This window comes from Macaca nemestrina, chromosome 6 (assembly GCF_043159975.1).
Source record: "Macaca nemestrina isolate mMacNem1 chromosome 6, mMacNem.hap1, whole genome shotgun sequence".
In the NCBI taxonomy this organism is placed as follows: Eukaryota; Metazoa; Chordata; class Mammalia; order Primates; family Cercopithecidae; genus Macaca; species Macaca nemestrina.
The window spans coordinates 107,731,902-107,748,734 of record NC_092130.1 but is presented as its reverse complement, the minus strand read 5'-3'; positions in this window follow the sequence as shown (position 1 = coordinate 107,748,734).

Here is a 16,833-nt window from a genome sequence, read left to right as displayed (position 1 = left end):
GAAACTTCATATGATTACTGGTATACCTCATGGCATTCTAAGATAAGGTTCTCCCTTGAAATGAAAAATATGTACTCTTAATAAACCATTTGGGAATTGCTGCTGGAAGTATTTGTTGGATTGACTGGAGTAGCACTTCTGTACTTGATTCATATACAGCATAGCCTTGCCAAGAAAGCCACGTTTTACCATACCACAGAAGTTTTCATGAGCTTGCTCACTCTTTGCCAACCCAGTTCATCCCCAAAGAGAACCATTTGTTGAGGGCAGCAGCTCCCTAAGCTCACAGATCCCAGGCTTACCATAGGCACACAGGATTCTGTAGTCAGCACCAGCTTGTGGCACTGTCATATTGCCATGAACAGTCTCCTCTGATTGGTGATCCCAGAAAGGCAGGAGGAGGAAGAGCCATCACTGGGAAACAAGTTTTCTACCACAGCAGGGCAGCAGCTATGTCCACCTATACCAACCATTCTTGGCCAAGGCAGTGCCTGGACATATGTGTTCCTACACTTTCCTTCCATTTTCCAGGGGATATTTACTTAACTGTCTCATTTCCAACAAATCTTAAACTTTCCCTATAGTAGAAAAAGGGGAAACAGTTTTCACTAGTTCTGGCACAAGCTTTGCCTCTGGTGGCATCAGTTCTCTCCAGCTGCTTTGCTGGTCCCACTGTCAGAGGTGGCATGCCAGCTCTGCATTATTCACACCTGGGTCAGGCAGCTTGGCCTTGAACCTGACTAGCTGATGGGGCAACCTGGGAGTGGAACTGGATGCCATGATCTGCAGCTCCTGAGTGTGATTTGAGATGCCAAGCATGTGTGCACAATGTGCACTCATTACAGATGAGTCATCTTTTTGTATTGTGCTGGTTGGGTCTTGTCTTGCCAAGCACCACTTAGAGCCTTTGTTGGCGGGGCCTATTGCCTTCACTTACACCACATGATGTGCTTAAGGATCACTTATCCAAGCAACATGGCCTCTCTTCACGGAGGCAACAGAACTTCTTACATTTCAATACCTCTCCGACTGGTGAAAAACAAGCCCTTCTGCAGGGCCAGTGTCTTTAGAGCTCAGAGCCACACTGCTCTGCAGCTCTGCAGGCTTTGCTGAGTCCTTTGAAGGGATCAATAGGAGCCGGGGGCATGGTTCCTGGCCCTGGCACAGACCCTTCCCGTAATGTGATAATCCCAGCAGGCCGGCCCTGAGGAGGAGGCGGCCAGCATGCTGTCCTCAGAAATCAACTTCTGACCTCCTGGCTTTCTTCCCCTTTCCCCAAAACTATTTTATTTAAAATGCTAGCTTCTCTGTCATAAATTATTCTTTAGTTAAGGGGTTTGGCTCTAGTGTAAGTTACTGTGGTTTGAAAAGAAAAAGGAAAAAAAAAAAAAAAAAAAAAGAAGGAATATCTTAGTTTAGCCAAGACCCAAACCCTAACCAAGAAAAAGTGGAAACAGGCTGGGAAAGGTGAAGTAACAGGCAGGGAGTGGGTTTTTATTCACATGCTGTTTTAAACTGTGCAGCTCATTACTTGTTGATAATATGCATTTTAGAAGTGTCTTTCTGTACCCGAACTTCTCCAGGAAGTGGGCTAAGAAGAATATACGTTTTGATGGTAGCATTGGATTCTTTGGGTTATCACCCTGCTTAGAGCTGCTTCTCTAACATGCCCCTGAAAGTTCCGAAACAGGCCAGGGACCAGAACTTCTCAGACAGAAGTTTTCCTGAGGTCCACAGAGATCATGGCCATGAGTAGAACAAGAGCAAGTGGCAGGGATCCAACAGTGTGTGACCAGGAGAGCATGTCAGTGGCATCTCCACTTGATTTTGCAGAGAAAGCTTTTGTTTGTGATTTAGCTGGCACTTTCCCATGCCATTATTGGTTGTTTAGCAGGAAAACAGAAATTAACCCAATGTCCAATCCAATTTAATGTTTAACTCTTAATTCCAATCATTTAAAAACACTCTTCACATAGTATAAAGTCTCTTTTGAATAAAAATACTCAGTCTTTCCAAAGTCTCCTCCTCCCTCATTTCTCTCTTTTCAATGGCCTCTGGTTGTGTGAGGCCTTGGGAGGAAATAGGCTCCTAGCTTCTGGCTTACCCTTATGCATAGTGACTGGTAGTAGCAGCAGGTCTCCTAGGCACTGTGCCTTGACCCCCGGGTGGTCCTGGCCTCACTGGCCCCATATTCTGCAGCAAAGAAGAGTGTGGCCTCTTCTTTTGGCTTTGAATGTTTCGTGGAGCGTCCACCACCTTCTTGCTGCTTTGGCCTCCCCATCATGCTCCCTAGCTGTGGAGCTTCACCCTCTGGCCTCAGTAACCCCTGCCTTTACAAGGGCACTTTGCCTGTCCCTGGTAGGGTCCCCAGCCGGCCCATTCTCCCAACTCAGCATGCAGGCTATGGGGGTCGAGATCAGCTCAAGAGCCAAGCCCAGGGCCTCTCTTGACTTGACTGGGATGCCTTATCTGGAGTAAGAGTACCTGGCAGCCTGAGAGGTAGCACCTACTCAGAGAACATGGTGGATAGCCAGGCAAGAACCACCTGACTTCTCTGTTCCCTCTCATGCCTCCCACCCTTGGGAACAAAACCCAGGGAGGGGCAGCCAGAAGACACATGTCTGGTGCTGTTCCTTCCTGACTAGGTGTCCCCTTATTTTTCCCAGGGAAGAGATTAAGGAGTGAGATATCCTTGTATTTCTGTCTTCCTCTTTGCTCCAATTAAGCCTTCAGCAAGGGTACTTGGGGTATCACTTCTATCACAGAAGACATCAATTAGCTGGGCTTCCTAGGGTGGCTCTCCACCTGCCAAAGGAATAGAACAAAGGAGTTAAGCAAAGCCTCTCTTTCCACAAAGCCTGGTTTTAAAACCCCAAATCTCCCTAAGAAGTGAAATGCCAGCCTTACCATGGGGTGGTATTTCTAATAACTTGACCTTTAGGGTGAGAAATTGCAATAAAATATCCATTAAAGGAGAAAGTAAAAATGATATTTGCCAAAGGCTGAGGCAAGAGAATCGCTTGAACCCGGGAGGCAGAGGTGGCAGTGAGCCAAGATTGTGCCACTGCACTCCAGCCTGGGCGACAGAGTGAGACTCTGTCTAATAAATAAATAAATAAATAAATAAATAAATAAATAAATAAATAGGATTTTCAATATTTAAACCTCATGAGGCCAGAACTGCCTCACTGCACAACTCCAGGAAGAAAGGATGGGTGCCCCTTGGAATTGTGGCATGTGTCACTATTATCTGTTCTTTTAAATGCATGTGTCAATCTGGGGTAGAGCTGCAAGTCAAAGGAAAGGATGACAGAGGTAAAAATCTTTTTAGAATGAAGTGTTAGTCAAATGTTTAGCCATGATCTTTTCTTCTTAATACTATTTGCTCCTGTGATGGGGGAATAATCAGGAAAAAGGAAAGTTACATTCAAGTTAAGTGGTAAGAAGCTGCAGGTGAAACATACTGTAATTATCCTGTTCCTGACCTTCTGCATTGAGAATGTTTCTTTCTACATGGCACCAGTAACCACAGATGTCTAGTGTTCTTCCCTCAACTGTGCCCATACTCCTAGGATACGATCCGGATGCTACTGTATTTCTATCCTTTGCCTGAACAGAAAGTCCTTCTGTGCCTTAAGCTTACTTTGGTAGTTTCCCATGAAAGTTTAAAAATGAATGTTAAAATAAATGACATGCTAAAGTGTACAGTTTCAAAGGGTGAATTATATCAATAACACTGTTATTTTTGAAGAGAAAAAAGACATGCAATCATCCACACACAGTTTTTTTTTTTCTCATTAAAAAGGATGGGCATATTAAAAACAATGGGTTATATCACACGAATGTCTTTGAATGTTGATTTACTTACTGAACCATAAACAGGAAATTTCTCTGCATTAATTCACATAATATAACACAGTCTTTTTAATGTTACCAAATACATGTTATGGACATAGAGACACACACATATTCAAGAATTCCTCTTTTGATAAACACTTTATTTGTTTTTTTTAAACTAAAGTATTTAAACACTTAGTAAATACATACATTATGTGCAATTATTACCATGGAATAAATTCATAGCAGTGGAATTGTGTGGCTTATGGTACATGTATTTACAATTTAATAGATATTGACAGGTTACTCTTCAAAAAAGACTTATAATTCATAATTCCACAAGCAACACAGTAAATTTTTTTGTATCCCTGATAAAAATAGATGTTATAAATTATTTATTTTTTACATTCTAATGGATTTAAATTATCTCATTTTTGCTTCAACAGAATTGAATGCTTTTTGATGTTCTGCTTGCAATTTACTATTTATATCGATTATTCCAACATCTGTTGGGTTATTTTCCTTTCTGTTATTAATTTATAAAAATGTATAAAAGCTATTCATATAAAAATATATTAATCATTTTTTTCTGTCATATGTGTTACAAAACTTTTCTCTATGTGATCTCTTTTTCAAACAAATCTTTTAATTTAAATATATCTGTACGTGTGTGTGTGTGTGTTCCCAGAATTGGTAAAATCGTCTCCCCTGCTTTTAAGATGGTACATATAACATTTTTGAAATATTTCATTGTTTTATTTTTTACATATAAGTCTTCTATCCATCTGGAATTTATTTTTACCTTTGGTGTGAATTAAGAGTTCAACTTAATTTTCTTCCAGATGGATAACCAGTTGTTCGAGCTCCATTTATGAACTAAGCCACCTCTTCCCACTGTTTGAAATATCACCATAGTCATATATTAAACTTCAGTTTATTCCAGGATTTATTTCTCTTTACTCTCTTTATTGCACTAACTTAATTGTCTATTCCTATGCCAGGACTATAGTCTTTTGTTTGCAGTAGCTTTACAGAATGTTTTCTTTTCTGATAGGGCAGGTCCTTCCTTCAATAGTTTCAATGACCAGGAAGAAATGTATAAAAGATTACCCATCAAGTTGCTTACTTTAGTTCATGAGGGGCAGGAGGAGGAGCATTGGAGAAGTCATACAAGGTGAAGATGGAAAAGGAAAAGGGAAGTGGAAGAAAACACTGCAAGGTAAAAGTTATTCATATATATATGGAAAATCTCATTCACCTCTTTTCCTTCTTCCCATTCCATAGAGGATGATGGTGTGAATGTTAGCAGTGAAATACATTATCACCATCATGATCATTTCCAAATGAGCATCTTTTTGTGACTACCCAACTGTTAAAATTGGTAAGGTCTACTTTCTAGTGGCTGATACCTCTGCCATTATAGCTGTGAGTTTGCTGAATTCAGGGAGGAATATAGTTGATAAAATCTGGCCCTCTGAAAGGAGAACCATCTTTTACTCCAAAATGATCAACTACACTAAATTATTACTTTTCAAAAAAGAAAAGCAAATTTTTATTTTTTGACAAAAATTGTTCATATTTATCATGTACAACATGTTTTGAAATATGTATACATTATAGAATGGTTCAGTTGAGCTAGTTAATATATGCATTACTACACATTTTTGATAACAACACATTCCCAGAAGAATGATAATAATATTGTGCTAAAATCTGCTACATATATTGTTTTAAAATTCAAAAGGCTCATTTGTTTTCTGCCTCAAAATGGATGATTAAATGTGCTTCTGATAAGTCTGTTTTGAATGGAACATTCAATACTGTTTAGTATTCATTTTTAAAGCCAAACAACATACAAAATGATCATTTTTTGTTCTCTTTTTATAGACTCAATTTTTATTTTAGATTCAGGGGTTACACATGCAGGTTTGTTACTTGAATATTTTGTGTCATGCTGAGATATGGGGTATGATTGATTCCATCACTGAGCATAGTACCCAATTGCTAGTTTTTGAACTCTCTCTCTCCCTCTCCCATCTTGTGGTCCATGGTATCTATTGTTGCCATCTTTATGCTCACGAATACCCATTGTTTAGCTCTGACTTATAGGTGTGGGCACGCAGTATTTTGTTTTATGTTCCTGCATTAATCCACTTAGGATAATGGCTTCCAGCTGCATCCATATTTCTGCCAAAAAAAAAAAAAAAAAAGAAAAAAAAAAGAGCTCATTCTTTTTTATGGCTATGTATATTCCACAGTATGTATGTACTATATTTTCTTTATCAAATTCACCATTGATGGGCAGCAAGGTTGATTTCATGTCTTTGTTGCTATCATGAATAGTGCTGTAATGAACATATAAGTATATATGAATTTTTGGTGAAATTATTTATTTTTTGGGGGGGTATATACAAAATAATGGGATTGTTGGGTCCAATGGTAGTTCTAAGTTCTTTAAGAAATCCCCAAATAGTTTTTCATAGTGGCTGAATTAATTCACATTCTCATTAACAGTGTATAAGTGTTCCCTTTTCTCCACAGCCTAGCCAGCATTTGTTAACTTTTTAGTAATAGCCATTCTGACTGGTGTGAGATAATATCTCATTGTGGTTTTGATTTGCATTTCTCTGATGATTAGGGATGTTGAGCATTTTTTAATATGTTTGTTGACCACTTCTGTGTCTTCTTGTGAGAAGTGTCTGTTCATGTCTTTTGCCCATTTCTTAATGGGTTGTTTTGCTTGTTCAATTGTTTAAGTTCCTTATGGATTCTAGATATTAGACCTTTGTTTGCTCCATAGTTTGCAAATATTTTCTGCCATTCAGTAGGTTTTCAGTTTGCTCTGTTTGTAATTTCTTTTGCTGTGCAGAAGCTCTTTAGTTTAATTTGTTCTCATTTGTCAATTTTTGTTTTTTGTTGCAATTGCTTTTGAGGACTTAGTCATAAATTCTTTCCCAAGACCCATGTTTAGAATGATGTTTACTAGGTCTTCTTCTAGAATTCTTATAGTTTGAGGTCTTCCATTAAAATCCTGAATCAATCTTCAGTTAGTTTTTGTGTATGGTGAAAGGTAGAGGTTCAGTTTCAATCCTCATATGGCTAGCCAGCTATCCCAGCACCATTTAATGAATAGGGAGTCTGTTTCCCATTGCTTGTTTTTGTCAACTTTGTAGAAGATCAGATGACTACAGATATGTGACTTTATTTCTGGGCACTCTATTCTGTTCCATTGGTCTGTTTCTGTTTTTGTACCAGTACCATGTCATTTTGGTAACTGTAGCATTATAGCACAGTTGGATGTTGAGTAAAGTGATGCCTCTGGATTTGTTGTTTTTGTTTAGGTTTGCATTGACTATTTGGGCTCTTTTTGGTTCCATATGAATTTTAGAATAGTTTTTTCTAGTTCTGTGAAAAATGACGTTGGTATCTTGATGGGAGTAGTGTTGAATCTGTAGATTGTTTTGGGCTGTATGACCATTTTAGTGATATTGATTCTTCCAATCCATGAGCATGGAATGTTTTTCCATTTGTTTATATCATCTATGATTTCTGTCAGCAGTGGTTTCTAATGTTCCTTGTAGAGATCTTTGATCTACATGGTTAGATAAGTTTTTTTTGCAACTAACGTAAAAGGGATTGCATTATTGATTTGGCTCTCAGCTTAAATTTTATTGGTATATAGAAATGGTATACATTTTTGTATATTGATTTTGTATCCTCTAACTTTACTGATTTTTTTTTGTCAGTTCTAGGAGACTTTTGGCAGTCTTTAGGGTTTTCCAGGTACAGAATCATATTGTCAGCAAAGATAGATAGTTTGACTTCTTCTTTTCCTATTTGGATAACTTTCTACACTAAATTATTAACAGCAGAGCTGAATATCATTTTGGAAGTTAAATATCCTGATGGACCCAACTCACTATTGCACATTTAGCTAAGTGCAGAAAGAGAAAATTGTTTCAGGAAATAAATCTTGATTTCTCTCTTGAGTAAAAGGATCCTTTCTGCTTCAGGAGGTTTTATTTACACCAGCAACCCCAAGGGTCTCTCCATCTACTCATTCTTTCTCACGTCTTCAGTTAGTATGCTACGTTAAGAGTACACATTTACATAATTGGCTATTCCTGATTGGAATAAATGTATTTTAACCCATTTTGGGAAGCATGCAGTAAAAACCCGCATTGTAGATTTTTGGAAGCCTAATTGTTTCTTTTTTTCTTTCAAATTCTCTCTCTTTTTAAAAAAATTCCTAATGCTTCCTCAGTCTTTATGACTTTTTTTCTTGTTTAGTTAATGTGATTACATTCTCTATGAAACTATTATAGACTTACCCTTTGTCTTATTGCCAAGGAGAATGTATAATTAAATCCTTGATTTAATGTATAGATTTTGTGTTCAAGGAATGGCATGGGAAAATTTAATGAAGTCATTTTAGTGAAGCAATTAGCAGTCATTTTGCATGTGAAGCTTAATTGGGGAAATTGGGGGTGACTGTAGAAATAAGATGATGTAGGAAACCTAAATGCTCACTTTCTCTTTTTCTTTTTGCATCACCTACTAGTGCATCACCTACATTGCTCTTACTAGAATGGTTTATGTATAATTCTCCTTGAGAAAAAGTAGGTACCATAGACTATATGTTTTCATAACTATTTTTTGAGTGTTTAAGTTAGAATCACCAGAAAGATGTACTTGAGATGACATTCTAGATTGTTAATGTGAAAAATACATGTCAAGAGTCATACATAAGATGAAGGTTTCAAATGATAGGTGTTTAGTTTCTATGTAGAGCTTTTGCTGCCCTCTAAAACTACATCAAAAGATATATTTCAAGCCCCCTTGGCTGGCTCTTCTGAGGATATTTTACACAAAAGCCTCTTAATTGGCTGTCAGTGAGTAACACCTAGTTCTTTTCCTGTCCATCAGATGTGGGAGAAACAAAGAGAGACATAAACTCAACAATATAATATTGTTGGAAATTATCTTATAGACACAAGCTTTGATTCCACATCTGCAGACTTGTGACTAAAAGGAAAGGAGCCCCCTCCCCTTCCTTTCACCATGACTCTAAAGCTGGTCTCAATTCAAGATAAAAAGAAAGTTCTAAACTTTAAGATTATTTTCATATCAAAGAGAGATAATGAAAACGGCATTTTCATCAAAATTATAAGCTTATGTTTTCTTTTTAAATTAAACGTGTTTAAAAAGCCAATCTCCAAATTTTAGCACAGATGCTCATAAAGGATAGAGGCAATGGTTATTTAGCCAAGGGGGTTAATAATTAAGTGTTTTGTGAAGCTGGCCTTATTTGCATTTTATTTCAAAAAGAATATTATAAATTAAAAGGGAAAAGCATGTTTCTAAAATAGTGTCAAAAATCAAATATCAAAATAAAGACCAATCCTTTTAATTTGGTTCAAAAATTTTTGAGATGAGTAAGATATAGTAAGAGGACTGTGTGATAGGAACATACTTCTGAAATCCTTATCCAATTTTGTTTCTTTAAATATTTTCTATTTTCTCTCCTAACTAGGAGACATAATTTTGAGAGATAGCTGGAACTCATTGCTTCCTAGATTTTTTTTCGGTTTAAAATTCCAAAGTCCCAAGTTGTAAGAAAAATAGATGGCATGGATTTGGAAAGAATGGAACTTTCTTTGGAAGACAGAAAACATATTTTTGGGCTAAGAAGGAGAAAGATTCTGCAACCTGGACAGAGGGATCCTGAATACTGCTTCCTGGGCAGTGCTACATAGGTAATAGAACACCAGATGGATCTGGCAGGCACTAGAAGAGAGCTTGAAATCTGTTATGGCTACATTCCAGTAAGATCCTGGACCACTACTTCTGCACAGAAGCAGAAGAATGGTTCCCATGCTCTTGAGTAGAGCTTTAGAAGTAGTGAAGACACAGTTCTAAAAAGCTAAGCAGACAGCAAAGAGGGCTGTCTTCAGGGATCCAACTGAGTGCACAAAAGGGTCATGAATGGTTCAGTGAATGTTTGTGTAGTATTAAGGTTTGAAGAATCAGATGAATGCCACGTACTACACCAAGTCTTCATACTCGTACTAAAGATGAGAGGGAGAGGACATGGCAAACTGATGGAAATGAAACTTCTGTCATCTGACACAGTGGCAGTTCAAAATGGAAATTTAGTTGAATTATAGACAAGAAAGTTATAATGTCTCACTTACCCGAGAGTGTGAATTGAGATTTATGCTCGCGATATTTGAAAATGATGGGGGAAGATGGGGATGAGTACCATGATATCCGCTGACTTCTATCACTTTATCACCGTTAGTTGAAGTCAAAGAAGAAGAGTTCCTTTCTCTAACAAGAACATAACTCTCTTTGATGGCTGTTTTAAAGGATGGTCTGCATCAGTATAATGGCAAGAATTTTTTTTTTAATTTATTTATTATTATTATACTTTAAGTTGTAGGGTACATGTGCATAACGTGCAGGTTTGTTACATATGTATATTTGTGCCATGTTGGTGTGCTGCACCCATCAACTCATCATTTACATCAGGTATAACTCCCAATGCAATCCCTCCCCCCTCCCCCCTCCCCATGATAGGCCCCTGTGTGTGATGTTCCCCTTAAAAGTTCCTTAAGGTTCTTTGTCTCCATGTTCTGCTGTGAGATACTTTGCTGCCAGAAGCCTGCTGTCAGCAGGGTATCAACATTTTTTCTTCTCTTTCACTTTCTTCATTCAGTTTGCTTATTTATTAAGGCTGTCTTCTGTTTTATCACCCAGAAACTAAGTAATATTTTAAAATATATCTTCACTTTGATATAGACTATATAATACCTTGAAATTAGTTTACCTGCTTCTCCAAGTTTCCATTTTTTATCTTTAATATGTATTATTTGCATCACCTTAAAGCTTTATTGACATTTAATTTTTCCCTTTACTTTTTTCTCTTTTAAATTCATCTTTACTTTACTTGTGATCATTCACTTCTGTTGTATTTTTTTTCTTTTTTGTAGCTTTGTTTTGAATATATTGTTAATTTTTATTTTTTATCTGAATTTTAACTTTAGTTCCTATATTATTTTTTTTCTCTAAAATGTTTTATCCTGGTAGTTATGTGTACCTTTTCATGGTCTTAAGATTCAATTTCTTTATTCTTTGACATTTATCCTATTATTTTATTTTATATTGTCTTCCTTTCTCTTAAAGTATGACTTATTTTCTAAATAGTAATATAAGAAGCAGAGTTCAGAGCATGAAAGCAGTGAAGAACACTGAAAAAAGATTGGAAGGTTGAAGTTGAATAAGGTGATATTATTATCTGATCAAGTAGATGTTTGCTGATATTAACATAGCATTTTTGCAGGTCAAAATTATTGTGGTCTTATGATTTAGGGTTTTGGAAATAAACAGTTGTCTGTTTGTTCATGAACTGGAGCAGACCCTCAAATTTATTTTTGAGGAAAATCTCTTGGACTTTTGACTCACTCTTATTCTACAACAGGATGCACTATATACTTAATGAGCTTTCCAACTCTCCAAAAAGAATAGCAATACCACTTGAAAATGAAAATATTTAGATCCTTCTTACAAAAAAATCCTATTTGATGAGCAATTTGAAAATGTATGCCAACATTTGAAATATGCACAGAACAATTCCACATTGAAGAATGGAGATGAAATTCTATGGAAATATTCACAAAATACTTATGTTATTTAGCAGGGCATTTCATTTTCTTCTTTGGGTATATATGATGTGTATGTTAAAAAAGTGTAAGTTGATTCTCTGGTTCCAGCAACATGAAGATTGAACTTCTGATGCCCCTTGCTCATTGCAAACAGAAAATTCAGGATAAAATGCATACTTTTTAAAATTTTCAAAGTATCTTTGGGAAAGCATCTCTAGGAGCCAACAACATAAAAAAGGCAAGTCCATGAGGTGATGACATGGTGGTCTTCCTAGGATTTTAGTCTAAGATATAAGACCAAATATTTGGGGATAACAATTGAAAAACACATGTAGAGAGAAAAGTTGTGTTCTTGGAACCTATTTCTACAGAGGTCACTGGGTAGATTAAGTTAAAAGAGAGATAACTTAATGCAGATTTAGAAATAATTTCTAGGGAAGGGATAGTATAAAGCCTTACAATTACAAGTGTTCATTGTCATTATAGATAAGCCTTTTAAAGGTCACTTTAAAAAGTTAGAAAAGGATTTTGGGAAAATGTTGAAGTGGTATAATTTTTGAGTCTTCCAGAATTCCTCTATAAATAATACTGCATTAAATTATTTTCTCACACTTTCCCTTTTAAAAGTGATTCTACTCAGTTACCTCTATAGAAATAGGTTCCAAGGGTACAACTCCTCTCTCTACATGTGATTTTTATTTTTATTTATTTAGTTTTTTGAGATGGAGTTGCGCTCTGTTGCCCAGGCTGGAGTGCAGTGGTGTGATCTTGGCTCACTGCAACCTCCGTCTCCTGGGTTCAAGCGATTCTCCTGCCTCAGTCTCCTGATTAGCTGGAATTACTGACACCCACCACCACACCTGGCTAATTTTTCTATTTTTAGTAGTGACAGGGTTTGGCCATGTTGGCCAGGCTGGTCTCGAACTTCTAACCTCAGGTGATTTGCCCACTTTGCCCCCTCAAAGTGCTGGGATTACAGGTGTGAGCCACCAAGCCTATCGCCTACATGTGATTTTTAATTGTTATTCCTAAATATTTGGTCCCATATCTTTGACTAAAATCCTGGCAAGGCTACCATATCATCACTTCATAGCCTTACCATTCTGACTTTAATTTTTTTTTTCTGTGTTATTGGCTCCTAAATTATTTTTTAAGCTGACCAGCAACTAGGATTGTTACTTTGGGGGGAAAAGGACAATATCTACAGTAGTAAGAGACAAGGTATTACAAGACCCACAAATTAGAGGAGGTAAAGAAATTATGACATTGCAAAATCTCAGTGGGCAGGCAGAAAGAAGAAACAAACAAGAGTATTCCAAAGTAGTCAACAGCAACTTACTGGAAAGTACTACGGGCCAACTTGAGAACAGCAGCTGAAATTGGAAAAAGTTTTTACCCACACCGATTTGAAGATGAGTACAAGGGATATGGTAAGGTCTGAAAAGGCCAGAGCAGCTCCATAAACTTTCAAAATGAAACACAAACGTCTGAGAAACCAACAGGAACATAGTTCAAATTAAGCAGAGCAGTGAGAGTGGGAGCAGAAAGCAAAAGTTGAGGGAGGGGAACAAAGCCAGAAGATCGTCAAAAAGCTCGAAGATTGTCAAAAAGTCAGAGGCTATAGCTGTTAACACTTCATTAAAGCTATAGGGCAGAGTTCCAGATTAGTGTTGCTAAAAGAAGTTGCATTCCACCCATTCAGGAAAAATAATTTGAATTTGATATGACGTTATTATAAGAGAGAGAGAGACAGAGAGAGAGAGAGAGAGAGAATAAGGAGCATACTAATGTCCCTACAGACAATTGAAGCTAGAGAGACATACTCATAAAACAAATAAAAAATATAACCTGAAATCTTAATCTTTCAAAATGAGCTAAAAATTAAGAAAGTGATAGTTGATATGAAAGAATATAAGAATAAAATAACTTAGACATAAGATGTTAGAAGTCAGGAAAGAATTAGTAATCAAAGGAAAAAATAATTTCAGAAATGATGACTAATTTGAATAAACACAAAAATAATAAACAACAAATAATACCTGAAGCTAAATAGAAAAAAATAAAATGCAGGAAGGGAAAATAATTTTTTAAAAAGTGAAAGATAAAGAAGATAGGCGGGAAAGTCTGACCATGAGTATAATAGGAACTTCTGAATAAGAAAACCAAAACAATGGGAATAAAAACAAATACTGAAACTATAACTTAAGAAAATAGTTTTCCGAGGCAGGCAGATCACTAGGTCAGGAGTTCAAGACCAGCCTGACCAATATGGTGAAACCCTGTCTCTACTAAAATTACAAAAATTAGCCAGGTGTGGTGGCTCATGCCTGTAATCTCAGCTACTCGGGAGGCGGAGGCAGGAGAATTGCTTGAACCCAGAAGGCGGAGGTTGCAGTGAGCTAAGATTGCGCCACTGCACTCTAGCCTGGCAACACAGCGAGACTCCATCTAAAAAAAAAAAAGAAAAAAAAAAGGTTTTGAATAGTTTTGAAATTAAAAACAAGTCAAAAGTACATATTGAAAGAGCTCACTATTTATATGAGAAATTTGGCATAGAAATATGTTATTTAAAATCTGCACAAAGCAAGTCATTTTATAGTAATGGACTATAAAGAAAAAGAAAAAGAAATTGAAAACTAGGCAAAAAGCCCAAGACATTTATCAGGAAAAGTAGTACAGTGTCATCAAACTTTTTGACAGGAATGCTGTTTGCCAGAAAACAATAGAGTAGCATACTGGAAGATACTTAATAAAAGAAAGCATGAGCCAGTGGCTTTATGTCCAGCCCAAATAACTTTCTGTTTAAAAATTGCACACAAACCATTATAAACATGCAATAATTTGGTAATTTTTTTTGAGAAATCTACTCAAGAATGAGCTTCAGCCTAATTCTTCAACAATAAAGAATGAAGAAAAATTTACATAAATAATGGTGGTAATACCGAATATGTAATTACATGTAGCATTACCACTAGATGGTAATTATATGAAAGAGTACAGTATGTAATGGCTATATACTCTGAAAATAATTTCATAGTACAACTTTCAAAATATTAGGAGAGATTAGGGAAAACATGGAAAGTAGGAAAAGGTTACTGTTTACTTCATAATTATTATTTGAGAGTAAATTAATGTAATTTGAAACCAGATGTTGGGGGAGATGCAGGGAAAAGAACAAAAGAGGGTATTACCTCTTAATATTGCTCATAGTAAGAACCAAATAAAAAATAACCAAAAAAGAGGAAAGTACTATAGATATGTTGCAACATATAAGAAATTAATATATAAGTGTTGTAGCCAAACTATTAATCATATTAAAAAATAAAATGGGGTTAATTTATTAATTTTTTTGATTGGTAAACAAAACAACATCCAACACTATATTATATAAGAAGCACATCCAAAACAAAGAGATTTGGAGTGGTTTAAGATAACTAATTGTTAAAACTATATCAGGAAAATAAAAATAAAAAGAAAGCAGTGGTTAAAATATAGGTATCCTACTAGGTAGAATTCAAACTGAAAAATGAGAAGAGATGAAGATACTTTGTAAAGCTAAATATTAAAACACATAATGAAAATGAAACAGTTATTCATATTTAAAACACAGAATCGTCTTTCACACTACAGGAGATTGAGGGAGAAAGGGAAGCAGTCATACTAGAAAATTTTAACACACTTTTAAAATCCAAACCAGATGAGTTAGAGTAAAAATTAGTGATGATGTAGAACAGGGTCATCAAATATTTTCTATGAAAGGCCTCATAGTAAATATTTCAGATTTTGTGAGTCAGTTGCTTCTGCTCAACTTCGATGTTGTAGTGCAAAAGTACTCGGAGACAATACATAAACAAGAATGGCTATTTTCCAGTATCATTTTATTTAGTTTGCTAACCCCTGATACAAAAAACCTAAATAACATCATCAAATAAACTTTATGTATGTATGTTTAATTGTGCATATAAGGACGTATGTGCATATATATCTTTCAGTGAAATCAGATTAATTATCTAATCAAATATATATATATACATGTATTTTTAACAGTATGAGGAACACTCACAAAAATTGACCTTAATTTAAACCATAGAAAAATCCATAAATGCCAAAGGTTAGACTTAATGCAAGACCATTTTCTTACCATAGAGCAATACAACTAGAAATTAATGACAGAAAGCCACCACAAACATTTTAACACCTGAAATCTTATGAGATCAAATCCTACATCCATAAGACTAAAAAATGAAAAAGAAAGAATTAAAAAAAATTCAACATGTTAGAAATTAAAACACAAAAATGCTCAACATTACTAATCATTAGAGAAATGCAAATCAAAATCAGAATGAGATATCATCTCACGCCAGTCAGAATGGCTATTATTAAGAAGTCAAATATAACAGAGGCTGGTGAGGTTGCAAAGGAAAGGAAACACTTATATTCTGCTGGTGGGAATGTAAATCAGTTAAACCACTATGAAAAGCATTTTGGCAATTTCTCAAAAAACTTAGAATTACCATTCAATCCAGCAATCCCATTATTGGGTATATATCCAAAGGAATATAAATTGTTCTACCATAAAGACATACACACATGTATGTTCATCACAGTACTATTCACAATAGCAAAGACATAAATTTAACCTAGATGCCTATCAACGGTAGACTGGATAAAGGAAACCTGGTACATATACACCATGGAATACTATGCAACCATAAAAAATAACAAAATCATGTCCTTTGCAGCCACATGGATGGAGATGGAGACTGTCATCCTAAGCAAACTAATTCAAATACGGAGAAAAACAATATCACATGTTTTCACCTATAAATGGAAGCTAAACATTAAGTACACACAGACAAACAAAAGAGAACAATAGACGCAGGGGCCTACTTGAGGGTGGAGAGTGGAAGGATGGTTAGGATTGAGTAACTACCTATTGGGTACCATGCTTATTACATGGATGAGGAAATAATCTGTACACCAAACCCCCATGACACATAATTTACCTATATAACAAATCTGCATGTCCCCCTGAAACTGAAAGGTTTTTTTTTTTTTTTTAAATGTGCAAAAGTTCTGAAAAAACTCCTCACTTAGAAGACACACAGATGGCAAATAAGCATATGGAAAGATGCTCAACATTATATATCACTAGATTATTTCAAATTAAAACAATGGGATACCACTACCCACATACTGGAATGGCTAAAATTCAGAACACTGACAACACCAAACCACTGGCGAGGATGTGGAGCAGTGGGAACTCTCAATCATTGCTGGAGGGAATGCAAATGGCAGTCACTTTAGAAGGCAGTTTGGCAGTTTCTTTTTT